The following is a 14,769-nucleotide window of genomic DNA, read 5'->3' on the forward strand; positions in this document are numbered from 1 at the left end:
ATCACAATGTATTTACAAAATAAACCCAGGTAATAGTATGATCAAAATAAAACATACATGTGTATTAAATACCTTATGGAGGATGAAATGGATTATATCTGAGAAGGAGGGTTGTGTTTGGAGTAAGTGGGTGATATATTTGGTGATATATATATTTTTTACAATGGTAGAAAACTGTTGACCATAACTAAAAAAAAATCTAAGATGTCTTCCTAGGGTTTACAATTAAATATGAGGGTTTGATTCTGCAAGCCCTATATTTTGAAATTCCTATTTGTTCCAGTGCAGTTTCTTCTGATGATTAGCACACAATTAATTTCCAATCCACTTCTTTCAAGCGGATTATTAAATGGTTTCATACTTTTTGTGTTTTCAGTATAGAAAAGAAAAAAAAAAAACAAGCATATTACAGCCATGCAAAGTATAAATGAATGTATCATTTTTTGTGATTCATAGTTTTTATACTTAACAAGGAACGGACATTTTTAATCTGCTTTATCATGTTTGCTCACTACAAGTTCATTTTGTTCTCCATGGAAACTACACAAAATATAAACTGAGTTGAATTATTTTGCTTAGAAAGAAAGAAATCTTGTCTCAGTAATGTGAAAATACTCTAGCTAAAATGTATCTACAATATGTAGATTAGTAGGCAATAACATGTACATGATCTAACATGTACATGATCAAATGGCAATTATCATAATTATATTTTATTAATATAATGCCAACATATTATGCAGTGCTATACAATCTATCACATTTAAGTAAAGATGATAAACAATAAATGTATAAAAACTGCTAAAGCAATGACTGATTACGTTATAAATAATTTGACCCACAACAGTCTTTAAGCTATTTATAATTTCTGGGAACCTACTGTTAGACCCATTAGTAGGCTTCTAACCAATCTATAAATCAGCTGAAGAACCCAAACTGTCACACAATCAGCTTCCCAAAAGTTTTAAATTATCAGTAGAAGAAAACAAGACAGTATCATAAAGTGACAATCCATCCACTTACAACCACCAAGGTGGTAACAAGGAATCAACTGCAGATGAGGTTCAACATAGACAAATGCAAAGTTATGCATTATGGTAAAAAGAATAAAAATGCAACCTATACTATGAATGGAATATCCTTGGGAAAACTACCAATGAGAAAGACTTAGGAATAATGGTAGACAATAGACTTGACAACAGTGCGCAATGCCAGCAAGCAGCTGCAAGGGCCAATAAGGTTTTGGCATGCATAAAAGAGGTATTGATTCACGGGAGGAAGACATCATCTTGCCTCTTTACAGGTCAATGGTAAGACCATTATGCAGTACAATTCTGGGCACCGGTCCTTAAAAAGGACATTATGGAACTAGAAAAAGTGCAAAGGAGGGCTACAAAATTAATAAGGGGATTGAGAGTTACTAGTTATGAAGGGAGACTAAAAAAGTCAAAATTATATACAATGGAAAAAATGGGTCTTAGAGGGGTTATGATAACATTATATCAATATATGTAGGGCCAATATAAAGAGCTCTTCAGTGACCTGTTCATTAACAGAAATGTACAAAGAACAAAACTGGAAGAGCGGAGATTTCATAGACGACAAAGGAAGGGATTCTTTACAGTAAGGACAATAAAGGTATGGAATTTACTGCCAAGGGAGGTGGTGTTATCAAATACATTAGATACCTTCAAAAGGGGTCTGGATATTTTTTTTTTAGAAAGGCATGACATACAGGGCAATAAATAAAATTAATATTGTAGAGCTTCTTGATCCAAGGAGAAATCTGATTGCCTTTAGGAGTCAAGAAGGATTTTTTCCCCTGATGGCAGAATTCGAAGTAGCTTAATTAGGGTTTTTTTCCCTTCTTTTGGATCAAGAATAGGAAGGTTAGGTAGATGGGTTGAGCTTGATAGACTTAGGTCTTTTTTTCAACCTTATGTACTATGTAACTACATCCACAGAAATTGGATCAGACGTGATGCCTGTTCCCTGCAAAATAATGATTTTCTTGTCTTGTTTTCAATTTGTGATCCCTAATACATATTGTGCTGTGTGTGTAAATATGACTTACAATAGTCCTGAAGAAAAACATAATGTATGGGAACACTAATAAAGAAAGAGGCAAATTAGCGTCAAAGTAAGACCTGAAGATGGAAAAAAAAAGGTCCTTCAGTGAATAAAGGAGAAGACCGGGTTAATGTTAAAATACTAAATAAAAATAACGCACTTGCATCATTTGGCGGCCTATGGCCTTAAAGGGCCAGGGCTGTCTAGTCATCCCCAGTCCAACTCTGCTTTTGACTAGGGACAAACTGTATGTAGGAGCAGAGCGCTCCAGCAGGGGACTATATACCTATATTTCTCTAAATATTACAAAGATAACAATTATGCACCTGATTTGAAATTTACTCTCTTGTAATAGATTCATCGTCCATGATGTTTTTAATTAGGTGTAACGGAATGATGTGCTGACAGAATACTCGGGTGCGTGTGCCTTTAAGAGAGTGTAATGTGGCTGTGCTGCCGATTTAACAGAGAAGCAGAAAGCTGCTGTTTTTGAAAGGAAACGTTACTGTGGGATCCATCCTCCTGTGCTTCTAACCGTAGGGGGTGGCTCCCTTGCTGTAAATAAGACTTTAAAGCTCATCCTAGTGAACATCAGACCTTCAGTTGAAAGGTATGTAAAGTGTTAATGCAAGAGGGAGACAAATTGGTCAAGTAAAAAGGGACAGGGAATGAAGGTTGTAGGCATGTGGTGAGAGGAGAAATCCAGGAACAAAACTAAACAGTGGGCTGTGGAATAAAGGGAGGAATGGAAAATAAAAACGGATGAAGCCCCGATTGGCAAGAGTTATAAGAAAAAAAAGCAGATTATGGTGGTAGACGTTACATGAATAATACAAAACATGTTTCTGACCTTTAATGGGTTAAGAGGAGAGACAGTGAGTAATGTAATGTTATGGTCAGAAAATGTTAGCAAGAGACTATATTTGCTGAATTAATTTCTATGTCTAGACTGGCGGTAGACAATACAAGTTGATCAGTGTCGATCTGACGGTATTTTCAATAAGTCAATACGTTTCATATACTGTGGCTTTGGGGGTTATTGCCTGTTTTGTCTCCATTTCTGTTCTACCTCAAGTAGTAGTAATTACACACATAAAGTATATAGAGAGAGCGCAACCTCATTATAGTAAAATTACTTTTCACCGATATACATGTCAAATTAATAATTTTCTTTAAAATCTATTTTTTTTTCTCCTACAAATCACATTTAAATATCCTTACTTCTTTGTATTATGATTATTATTGTTTTATGTAGCACCACCATATTCTGCAGCTATGTGCATGTAGCATAAATACAACATGGCTAACATACATGATCCATCTGTCTACATTGATGTGAAAAATAAAAAGCCTGAGTATAATCAGCTTTATATTTTTGGTGCAGAAAAAAAGGCAAAAAGATCTCATGGTTATTGAAGTACTCAAGACAGTTTTAAACAGTGTAATGTGGGAGAATTATTTATGTGAGAATGTTTTATGAAGCTATACTGTAAACTGGCTTTGTTTCTCTTGGTATGTTATTTGCACACTCATACTGTATACAATAGCAATGGCCAAAAGGCAAGTTACGCTCATTCTGACACGGTAATTTAAATATACCACAAAGAATTGTGTACATGAGAAATAATTACAAAATAGTAAAATATTTAAGGGCAGGATATATTTAACAAGTTTATCATGTAGTCTACATATTTTGGTGCCTTTAATAAAGTTGTGCATAGTTTATATACTATAATTAATATCTGTATCATACCGAACATTCTTTGCAAGGAGACGGTCAGTAGGGTTCGTTGTCCCAAACCCATATAGTGGTATTTGTGAAAAGCTGGTGGTATAATAGTGGTGTACATTAAAAATTAGACCTTAGATAGCAAGAATTATGTTGGCTGACTTTTGTCTAGGATAACGGTCCTCATAAGTGTCACTATATCGAGTATGAGTCTGGCTTGACTCATGTGCAGTTTGATGACTTAGACCAAGACCTGGCTCTGCCCTTGCTTGGGTAACACCACTCCACTGACCAGCTCACCCACCTCTGATATGAATACAGATGGGGAAATTCTGCCATATAATCATACCCCATAGCAGTTGTGAAATTCCTGAGTCACTACCAGAATGAAGATGAAATAGTTCCTAATTACTAAGACAGGATATGTTGTGAAGAAAGAATTCAACTCTGTTAAGTTATGACGTATTTGCTTTAAAGCTCATTGAAGGATGCAGGATTGTTCACAATTACACTTCTATGCTAAGTTTGTTGTTTAGCAGAAATAGATTGGAATTTATGGTGTAGGCAAACAAAAGGTCGGTGCTATTTAATTGCTTTTACCTGAATGTATTCATTAGTCATCACACATGGCTGATATTTAAAAAAAATGTTTTGTTTTATTTTAATTTGAGACGCGAGAACACTTTAAAGCATAATATGAACATTAAGCCTTTTTACATTCAACATGTAGCACCATAAAAAGTTATGGCAGTCTCTGGAATTCCCACAAGAGTGTAAAACACACATGCTGAGAACCTTTAAAGAATTCTGTTCAATAGAAGCAATGCTTGTTAAATATACACTTGCATGAATCTAATGCTGAACGAACAAGCTTAGCACGTATCCTCTGCTCTAGGATTTAACTCAAAGGTTTCTGGAGGATACTGCAAAATGTTTTATACAATCTGGTTGAAGGAAAAAATGGAGGCATTTTACCTAATTGTAACATATCAAACATTAAGGCTCAAAGTAAACATGTATTTTTATGTGAAAACTAAAAAATAATACGGAGAACTATTTCAAAGCTTTTGGAAATAAAAATAATTATTTTATGGGGCATAGAAACGTTATACAGTCTTTAGTTCACAGCGGAAGCATATATATTAAATTGTAAGTCATGCACTGACTTGTGCCAAAATCAAAGGTGATTTAAAAAACAAAAGATGTTATCGCAGTTGCATTGACTCGGTTTTCTGCTTGATCACTAATGTGTCAGATAGGTATTTCGATGTTCTCATCCACATGTATCACACCTTCCTCCTTGCCAATGAGTCAAGGAAAGACAGTGATATCCTGTAGCTGAGGCTGGGCTGTCAGACTGGTGGATTCCTGATTAAAAAAAATCACTACTGCTCATAACATTAGTATGCATCTATATATCCACTGTGGATTTCAGCATCAATAGACTCAAGTGGGGTCATCGTATCTAATATGTTTATTGTGCTTCGGCATCTATTACTACTTTGCAGAATTTCACAGCACAAGCAAGGAATAATCCATGCGTTTGGAGGGGGGGGGGTTTGTATTCATGCTCAATAAAGTTTTCTTGGCCTTTTAATAAGGGCCTGCAGATCTTTAAAACAGACATGCTTTTAAAACTATTATATTTGTAATAACGGTTATCGTTCATAATAATGGGTGCTCTTATGATGGTTTAGGAAGAGAAGTGTCGTTAATAGTTTTTAGTTAACAAAATATTGAAAATAAGGAAGCATTGAGGAGAAATATAAAATTTCTACTGCATACCATGCACTGAAATGAAAACAAAATCCAATAAATGTAAACCATGCGTAACAACAATGTTGTGTACTTTTATTCATTAATCTCTAGTATGCCCTAATTTCTCTTCTCAGCGATACTTTACGATAAAGAAGGATACTCAACCTAAGTAAACTTCTATGCTATTTCTCATCACAAGATTATTATCTTTGTTAAAACCAAACATTTTTATGTGGAAAGTATTAGAAATTAAATTGCCTTTCTTAAAAACCTCAGTTTGAAATATCTATAGTCAGACACCAGGGGGTGCTACTATTCAAAAGTGATTTCAATCAGACATTGTTGTAGCTTAGGTACTGGGTACCATCAGCCAAAGAAACACTTAATGAAAGACATAATGATGTTTTTCAAGTCCCAAAATTTTAGACTCATATTACCATCTTAATTAACCAATCAGAGAATTGCCTTAAGGATCACATAAATCTGAAAATTAAGACATTATGTTAGACACTTGTGTATAGAAAAGTTTACATTTGTGACATCAGTTGAATCCACAACTATTAGACATATCTATGTACACATTTAAGGTTAAAGAAGCAAAAAAAAAAAGTTAAAGTTTCACTTACTTTTCATATTTTGTTTTCTCTTAAGCTTGTTGTGTTGTAGTTTTTGTCTGTATTCTTCTTGATCCCGCAGCTAAATTGTTATTATTTGTTTACTTTCACAGAAAAAAAATTGCCACCTTAATTCTCTCAGTTGCTACTTCTGTTATATGTCAGTGTCCCGCTTTTATTCACCTGCTCCCCAGGTACAAATTGCAGACAAGGTAAAGAGCATCTGTTTCATTCACTTGTAAAAATGTCTGCGAAAAAGCATGAATCTGAGTGTCTATGTCTGTGTGTGCATGTGAACTCACAACACTATAAATTGGGGGTTTATATACACCACTGATGAAAGAAAGCAAGTCCTCTCTGTATGTGTATGTGTTTTTTTTGATGACACATCTTGGCTCATCGTTTCCATTGAGAAAAAAAAGACCTCGTACTAAAAACTCCTCCTTCTTCAAAGTTGCATGGGCGGTATGCATTAAATACTATGACACATTCAATCTTTTGCATGTCTATGTTGTTCTCTCTTTAAGGTATAAGTCTGGAAGAGACACATAACAAAACACAGTAAAAGGTTAATGGGGTCAAGAGGAACAGACTATTCAAATTACATTTTATTTTAGCCCAATAAAGTCCCCAAGTGTTTCTTCATGAAAAGATTTCATTTTGCAAATAGTGTGTAAGCATATTTGATATGGGAATAATTAATTTATTGTATTCACAAACTATACCAATACTGAAATATAATTTCTGAGAATAAATGACAAGAAATGACAATGAATAAAAAATTATTTGAAAAACTACAGTTAATATTGACTTAAGCGAATGTTGTAATATATGAACAATAAGTACTATTTGGGAGGATCTCATTTTGGCTATATAGCTTTACTTTACTACAAATCTATACTACAACATACCAGTGTATCATGCTCATGGCCCACTTTTAAATAGCATAGGTCTAAAACAACTGGGTTTTCTGGACTCTTGCAGCACAGTAATGTCCTAAATTGGTCTCTGATCCTTTGGCATATAGTCCACTTTATGTATTATTTATGCTGATGTTTTCCATAATGGGGCACATGCGGAAAAATGTTGTGTTCCCATTTGATGTGGTGGTTCCCAAGGGTTAATAACCTTAAAATGACACGCAGTTGCAGGTATATATAGAGAGCACTAATATATATATATATATATATATATATATATATATATACATTAAGTATTGTCACATAAGAAGTAAGTAGTTAGTAATTAAAAATGGGGTACGACTAGAATAGCAAAGGAGGTCCATGTCCATGTTTACAGTTTAAATTGTCGCACGGAGGGGGCAGACATACATATACAATCAGGGTAGGTATAGAAGTATAGAAGTAAAGTCATAGTTTGTAAGTTACTGTAGTGCTACATTTAAAAGGTGTTCCTTTAGTTTGGTAACTTGAGGCAGCAAGGGAGAAAGCGTTAATACGGGATGGATTAGTAGCTGCTAAAGGAGCAAGGAGACGTCCATTATTGATTCAACAAAGAAGACATGTAGTTATATGGTGAGATAGGTGAAATGTACGACAAAAATTAGTGCTGAAGAGCCTTGAAGGTAGGAAGGAGGAAATTTAAGGGTGATGTACTGTTTTATAAGAAACCAAGGCATCAGTGTTAGTACAGGGTTGATTGGTGTTCTAGAGGAAAGAAAGTATTCTGGTGAGATAGGACAGATAACTAATAAGAAATATAGGGCAACAATGAATGGCAAGAATATGTAAAACCTGGAAGAGGATGGTGTGATAAACAGTATCAAATGCTGACAAATTATAGGAGTGATATAGGGAGGTACTTTGGAGGGATAGAAAATTATAAAAATATGTGATCTTCAATATTCTTTTTTGAAAACGGTGCAGCAGGAACTCAACTGGATTTTGCTGGATTCTTAGAGCAAGAGGATGTCTTAAGTTGGTGTTTGAACATTTGGTGTCTGAATCACTTTATTTTTTGATAATATTGGTATTTAATGAGGAATATGTAAAGGATTATGTGTTCCCATTTGGTACAATGATTCAAGGATTCATTTGTAGCCCCTAGTTTCAGAAATTGTGTACTGAAAGATTCCTTTTTTGATAGAAAATATATGACCTTTGTGGCTGGTGAAAAACAGTACTGTCACTGTGGTTGGAGTTTGTGGGTTGAATATATGTTTGTGTGTGTGTGTATATATATATATATATATCCCACACTAAACCAGCTGTTTTAAGGGTTGGTAACTTGGTCCTACACAATGGTTAACTGGTTGCCCCAGCCCTGTATACATTTACTTTTTAACATGGGTAAAGCCTTGGGGCGGCTACCCCTATGTCATCAGGCAGCCACTGGCCTTAAATTGCCATGGCTTGCTCGACCTAGCCAGTCCAGCACTGGGTGGCACCCTCTAGGTAATCACTGGTCTGCAGTGCACATTTAGTTTTAATAGCCCATTTTACACAAAACCTTCCTTTTTTAATACCCTTATTAGTTATCTCTTCTTGTATATGATCATTGTGTTACCATATGCTTCATAATTAACATTTTCCACAGTTGTAAGATTTTGCCGTCTGTGGCTTTTGCTCAATAGATGTGACTAATTCATGTGTTTATATAGTGCATGTTGCAGGCATGTACTACATATTTTTCTAGCTGCTATCCGTTGCATTCATTTATGTTTGTTTTAGCCGATAATCCATTAGCAGATATATACAATCTTATCAAAAGAAAAGCTCACTGATGTTCAGTGCAACCAGGCAATGAATTACTAACTTTTTAGCACATATCATTCAGAAGCAAACTTTGGTGGCCAAGACTTTCTTTAACTTTTTTTTCTTTTTTTTTTCTTTCCAGGAAGACTGAAACCTGTACATATTCTCATGAAGCCTGCATTTGGCCAGCCAGTCGCTCTTTTGACATCTGTGACTTTCTCATAAGTCTTTGTAGTGTGATGGAATAAAAATACACCAGCAGCACTAAATATCTGTGTGTTTCCCTCACACAAACAATAAACACATTTTCCATGTAGCCAGTGATGTTTAACTGAAATATTAATGAAACAGGTTAGTGGATAGATTTGCATCACATTAGCCCATATATGTCTAATAATATTTAAACTGAAAGTAGTAACCATCTTACTTTTTTCGCAGATGTTTTTGTGTTTCTTGTAAGAGCCTTGGTTAAAGGGAGACTCTAGCCATCAAATTTGTTTTAAATGTTCTTGTTGTCTGTTTTGAAAAAGCATGATTAGGATTCTGCAGAATTCTCATATTCATGTGCCCCTTCCTCAACCCCAGGGTAATGTGCAGGGCATATCTCTTTGCATGTGATACACTCACCTCAATGATTTTAGCGGGAGCACTTTTCTGCCACTGATTGGTCGCTTTGAGCAGCCAATAAGTTGCAAGGATTGTCGGACCCTGGAGCCGGAGGGCAACTGCTGCGGTACTGCTGCCTCTTGTGTGTCAAACATGCATAGGTAGTAATTTTTTTTACTTTGCATACAAGATTTACCATTTGTGTGGTACTCAGCCCTAAACTGGTAAACACATTGCTGTTCTTTCTAACTACACGGCTGTGCCTTAACATTTTCTTATTGTGCCTCACGATTGCTAGAAGTCTGGGATCTTCAATCTGTTAAAGTCATAAGCAGAGGTTTTCTATAGGCGTCAATTTAACTCATGGTACTATGTTCTCCTGTTCAGTTGTATTCTGAAATCACTACAAGGATGGTTGAGCAACCACCACAGTAAGTATTGACCACCCAAGTGTCTTAGTTGTACATACTGTTTGGGACTATAGAACTTAATTATAAAATTAGTAAAACGATGCATCAGAAACCATTAAGTCCTCTAAAACCATTTACTGAAGCTACATAAGATTTGCTAGATGTGTAAGGGGTAAACGAGAACCCGCTATACTTGATTGCACATTTCTCAGCATATTCAGCCTTTCAATGTTTCTAATGGTACATGGAAGTAGCGAATAGCATAGATTTTTTTTCAGTGTTTTTCAGACTATTGAATGTATTGTAAAGAATGTATTAAGTATGTATCGCTTTACCATTTTTCAATATTTTTTAACAATGATAATAGAAAAAATGTCAAAGCTGCATTTAAACATTTTTATTTACTTATTGTTACCTCACTGGGTATTCACTATTTAGTGTCGAGATATATAAACTATAGAGAAGTATGAGGCTTATAACAAGTCATGTGCAGTGTCTCTATTTTTCCAGCTATAGAAAAATAAAAAATACTGGTTTTAGTATTAAAGACAAATGCTGTTTTATTCAAATACATACCTTTTTAAAAAAACTGCCTTTAAAGAATGGCCATTGTTTTGTTTGAAATGATTATATAAAAAGGTGTATTGCAACGTATTGTAAAAAAAAAAAAAAATTTGAAATATGCAGAACAAATGTTACATATGTGAACATTATATTATTTCTTCACTAGGTGTCAGTCTCTCACTTTTATAGGCGGGTTCAGTGTACACTGTTTTGTAGCTAAATAGGTAGCTGGGGTTTTGGTACTTGGAGGAAAGTTCTGTAAGAAGTAGTGGTATGAGTGGGGTGCAATATATTTTTTCTATATGATGATTGCCCTGGAAGGCAGCCCTCGCTCCAGCAGTGTATGTGTGTAGGGGTACAAGTCCCTCTAAACACAGAATACTTTTGGTTATATTGTTTCTCCATTAACAATTTGTGTTTTGTTTAATATATTGCATTTTTGTATATTTAAGTACAGTTCAATGTGCTTCTAAGGGGCAGAACTATGCTATGTTAGTTTCAAAATATGAGATCTGGAGCTAAATCGGTATAACTAATCCCACTCTGTCCTTTGCATATCAGTTTCTACGCAATACAAACAATACCTTTAGTTGGAGAAAAGAATGATGAAAATGGATGAAAAGGTAATTGAGATCTTGCATGAAAAATTTACTTGACTTCCCCATAGTAATGCCTAGTGAAATCAGGGAGCTGAAATGTGTAATTCTCCTGCAAACTCCTTCTTTAGTGAATCGAGCCCAAAGTATATTTCTAAGAAAATGTATAGGTAACAAGAAGAATGTGACATTAACAGTGAAGGTAAAAATATTATCATTATCATTATAAAAACCAACCAAGGAACATGTTTTAGATTCATTTACTATCACTCACTTTGTTACAGTGTGTAAATATAAATAAATACAATCTTATTTATTAACTCCAAAACATGACTAATGTAATTATTTGATGACATATCTATGAGGCAAGAAAACTGCGAAGGAAATATTTTAAATGCTTTCTTTTTAACATGCCATCCATATATTTTTCTTTACTATTAATTATTTAGTTGATAACTATTAGGTGCTTATCTAACTAACGAAAACTAAGTTTTGTATATTACATCTAACATACATTTACATCATAACTATTTTGAAGGTTTGTGTGAGGCCCTTATCTATCCTATGGGGGCCATAACTTTGCATTTCTTCCAAGCCCGCCGCTGTCTTTATGTCTTGCGATTCCTTTGGCATGTCTGGTTCTATCTTCTGGTCTGATGATGAGCTTGTTAAATCAGCACACTCATTTTCATGTGTATATCTTCATGGTGCCTATTAGAATTGTAATGTGATATTATTTATCTTTTGCAAATAGTTTCAAATAAAATATAACATATTGCATAAATGTAAACTATGTAATGTTACTATGATTTCACATTATATATATACCAATTCATATAATTTCAAGGGTTGTATGATTGATATAGTATTATATAAATCATACAACCCTTGAAATTATATGAAGTGGTATATATATATATATAATGTGAAACTGGTGTGGTACAGAGTTGCTTCATCAGATAGTTAAGCATATCTACAGCTAAATAATATCTTATTTTTATTATTAAAAGTACATTTATCTGTTATACTTTTGTAAATGTTATCAGTCTACTTTTTACAGCACAAGTTTGTGGTGCATGGAATAGCTTTCTATAAGATGTCATTAAATCTTAATTGTAAAATAAATAAAAAATGGTATGAAAAGAAAATCAATACATAGATAAGTAAAAGTCAAGTGAAGGACAAGCTTAGATATGCAAAAAATCTCAGACTATTGAAAATTACTGGAATGTTGGATCAGGTATAAACATGAGCATTCTAGTTACATGTTTTATATATTGTAACAAGGTGCGGGGTGTTGTCGTGGAAGGGGTATACATTCCCCCTCGATTTTGCAGGGTTTTATACGACATATAGGGCAGGCTGGTGCTCCACCCCGCAGTTTACATGCACCTGGATTGACACGGGTTCCAGGCCGGGAGTTTAAGCTGACTCCCATGCACTGGTCAGCTGCAGGTAATTAGCTGCACTGACTGCAATATACCCTGACCTGTTGGACAGAGGGGGAGAGAGAGTTTGTTTGGAAGCAGCAGAGCTTGCTATGCACAAAAGAGACCATCAAAGAGGTTGGTGGGATTATGTTTTGTTTTAGTTTAGACCCTTAGTAGTGAGGGAGTTATATGTTAGTAAGCGCTCAGACGAGCTAGGCTTTTGTTTGTAGGGAATTTGTGTTCTATGTAATCCTGTAAATAACTTCATACGTGGACTACAAATAAATCGTGGGTGATTACCTAACTGAGATGTGGCGTTAATACCCTAGAGGACCGTGCTGTTTGGTACCCTGTGTGGGTGCAGGATCACAATATGGTGGAGAATGCAGGCACAGCACATAAAAGGTCTGTGGGTATGCAAAGTCTCTGCCAGTCTGCATATTGAAGATTGTTTGTGAATTGGTGGGATACCCAATCAGTACAGTACCTTCATACTAGTCATCTGCCTTGGTGTTATGATGGAAGAGCTGGTGAAGGCTTTGGTACAGGCGACTGCTGTACAGCAGGAGACAAATCGTTTACTGGCTGCACAAGTTGAAAACCTGAGAGAAGCCCAGCATGAGGACAGAGCTGTCCTTGCTAATGTTTTGCAGAAAGTGCTATCGCCCTCTGCAGGGAGCCCCACTGTGGATAAGGAGCCCCGTATTCGAGCAACTGATTTCCTGCATAAGATGTCAGAGGCAGATGATGTGGAAGCTTATCTCACTACTTTTGAGAGGGTTGCTACCAGAGAAAACTGGCCAGCAAGCCAGTGGGCGGGGTTACTAGCTCCTTGTCTAAGTGGGGAACCCCAGAAAGCCTATGAAGATTTACCTGATGACCAAGCCCAGGACTATGTACAACTCAGAACAGAAATTCTAACGCGTATAGGCATAACCCCTGCCCTTAGAGCCCAAAGGTTTCATAAGTGGGCTTATGACATGGGTAAACCTACACGGACCCAGATGTATGAGTTGCTGAGGCTTGCTCAGAAATGGCTGAAACCCGAGATCAACTCTGCTACTAAAATAATGGAGATGGTGGTCATGGATCGCTTTCTCAGGAATTTGCCTACAGAACTGCGACAATGGGTCAGCCAAGGGGACCCGAAGGATCCAGAGGAGATGATGTGTCTGGTTGAGAGGTATTTGACCGTTAAGGAGCTGCATAGTACTTCTGCACAGCCAAAGTCCAGATCCCTTAACAACCGGACAAGCGTGAAAACCGGAAGCAAAGGACAAAACCCTGTACCCCGCATGGGACAGTATGACTATGGTGGTAACAGGCACCCAAAATTCCCATTGCGGCCACAAGAGCAGACTGAGGAACACATAAGATGCTTCAAATGTCACGAGCTGGGACATTTTGCGCGTAATTGTCCAGAGGGTGAAGAGCCCATGCAGTGTGATGTAGGAGCCAGGGCCCTACACAAGACTGTGTTGACTTGTTCAAAAATGTGTGTGGTTACTATTGCGATTGATACAACTCATTTAAGACCAGTGAGGGTGGAAGGGAAGAGTGTACAAGCATTGCTTGATTCTGGGAGTGAAGTTACCTTGATAAAAAGTGCTCTGCTTCAGCCAGAGAAAGTAGATACCAGGCAACTTCTTGATATTGTGTGTATACATGGTGACACCCACTCATACCCCACGGCAGAGGTTGATATTGTCACGGATGTAGGAAAGGTCAAATGGCAGGTAGGGGTGGTACCCCTATTGCCCTACGATGTAGTATTAGGGAGGGACTTCCCCCATTTCTGCAACATAACAGGAAAACCCTCAGTTCCTCAGGTAACGGGCTCTGAGGAAACCCATGAGGTAGAAGGAATGGATGTTTTTCCTTTCTCCAGTATTGATTGGGAGCCAGGCGATGAACAAGAGTCACCAGTAGTGTGCCTGGGTAACGAAGTAGAACCTCCCCATAATGAGGCCCCCTTAGCACAAGTAGAGTTTCAGGATCTGGGAGTCCACCCTGGAAATTTCCGAGCTGCCCAATGGGAGGATACAACCCTGGCAGCGGCTAGAGAGAATGTGCAAGTAATGGAGGATACCATTGTAAACCCTGACAAGTACTTAAGTTCTCCTTATTTCAAAGTAAAACATAACCTGCTTTACCGGGTAGAGAAGAAAGGGGAGGAGGAGATGGAACAGTTGCTGGTCCCACAATCGTATAGACACGGTGTTAAAGCTGGCCCATGGCCATGTGCTAGGTGGGCACCTGGGATTTGAGAAGACCAGAG

The sequence above is a fragment of the Sceloporus occidentalis genome, unplaced genomic scaffold, assembly GCF_023333645.1.
Source record: "Sceloporus occidentalis isolate IW3139 unplaced genomic scaffold, rSceOcc1.0.p SCAF_70, whole genome shotgun sequence".
Taxonomy (NCBI): domain Eukaryota; kingdom Metazoa; phylum Chordata; class Lepidosauria; order Squamata; family Phrynosomatidae; genus Sceloporus; species Sceloporus occidentalis.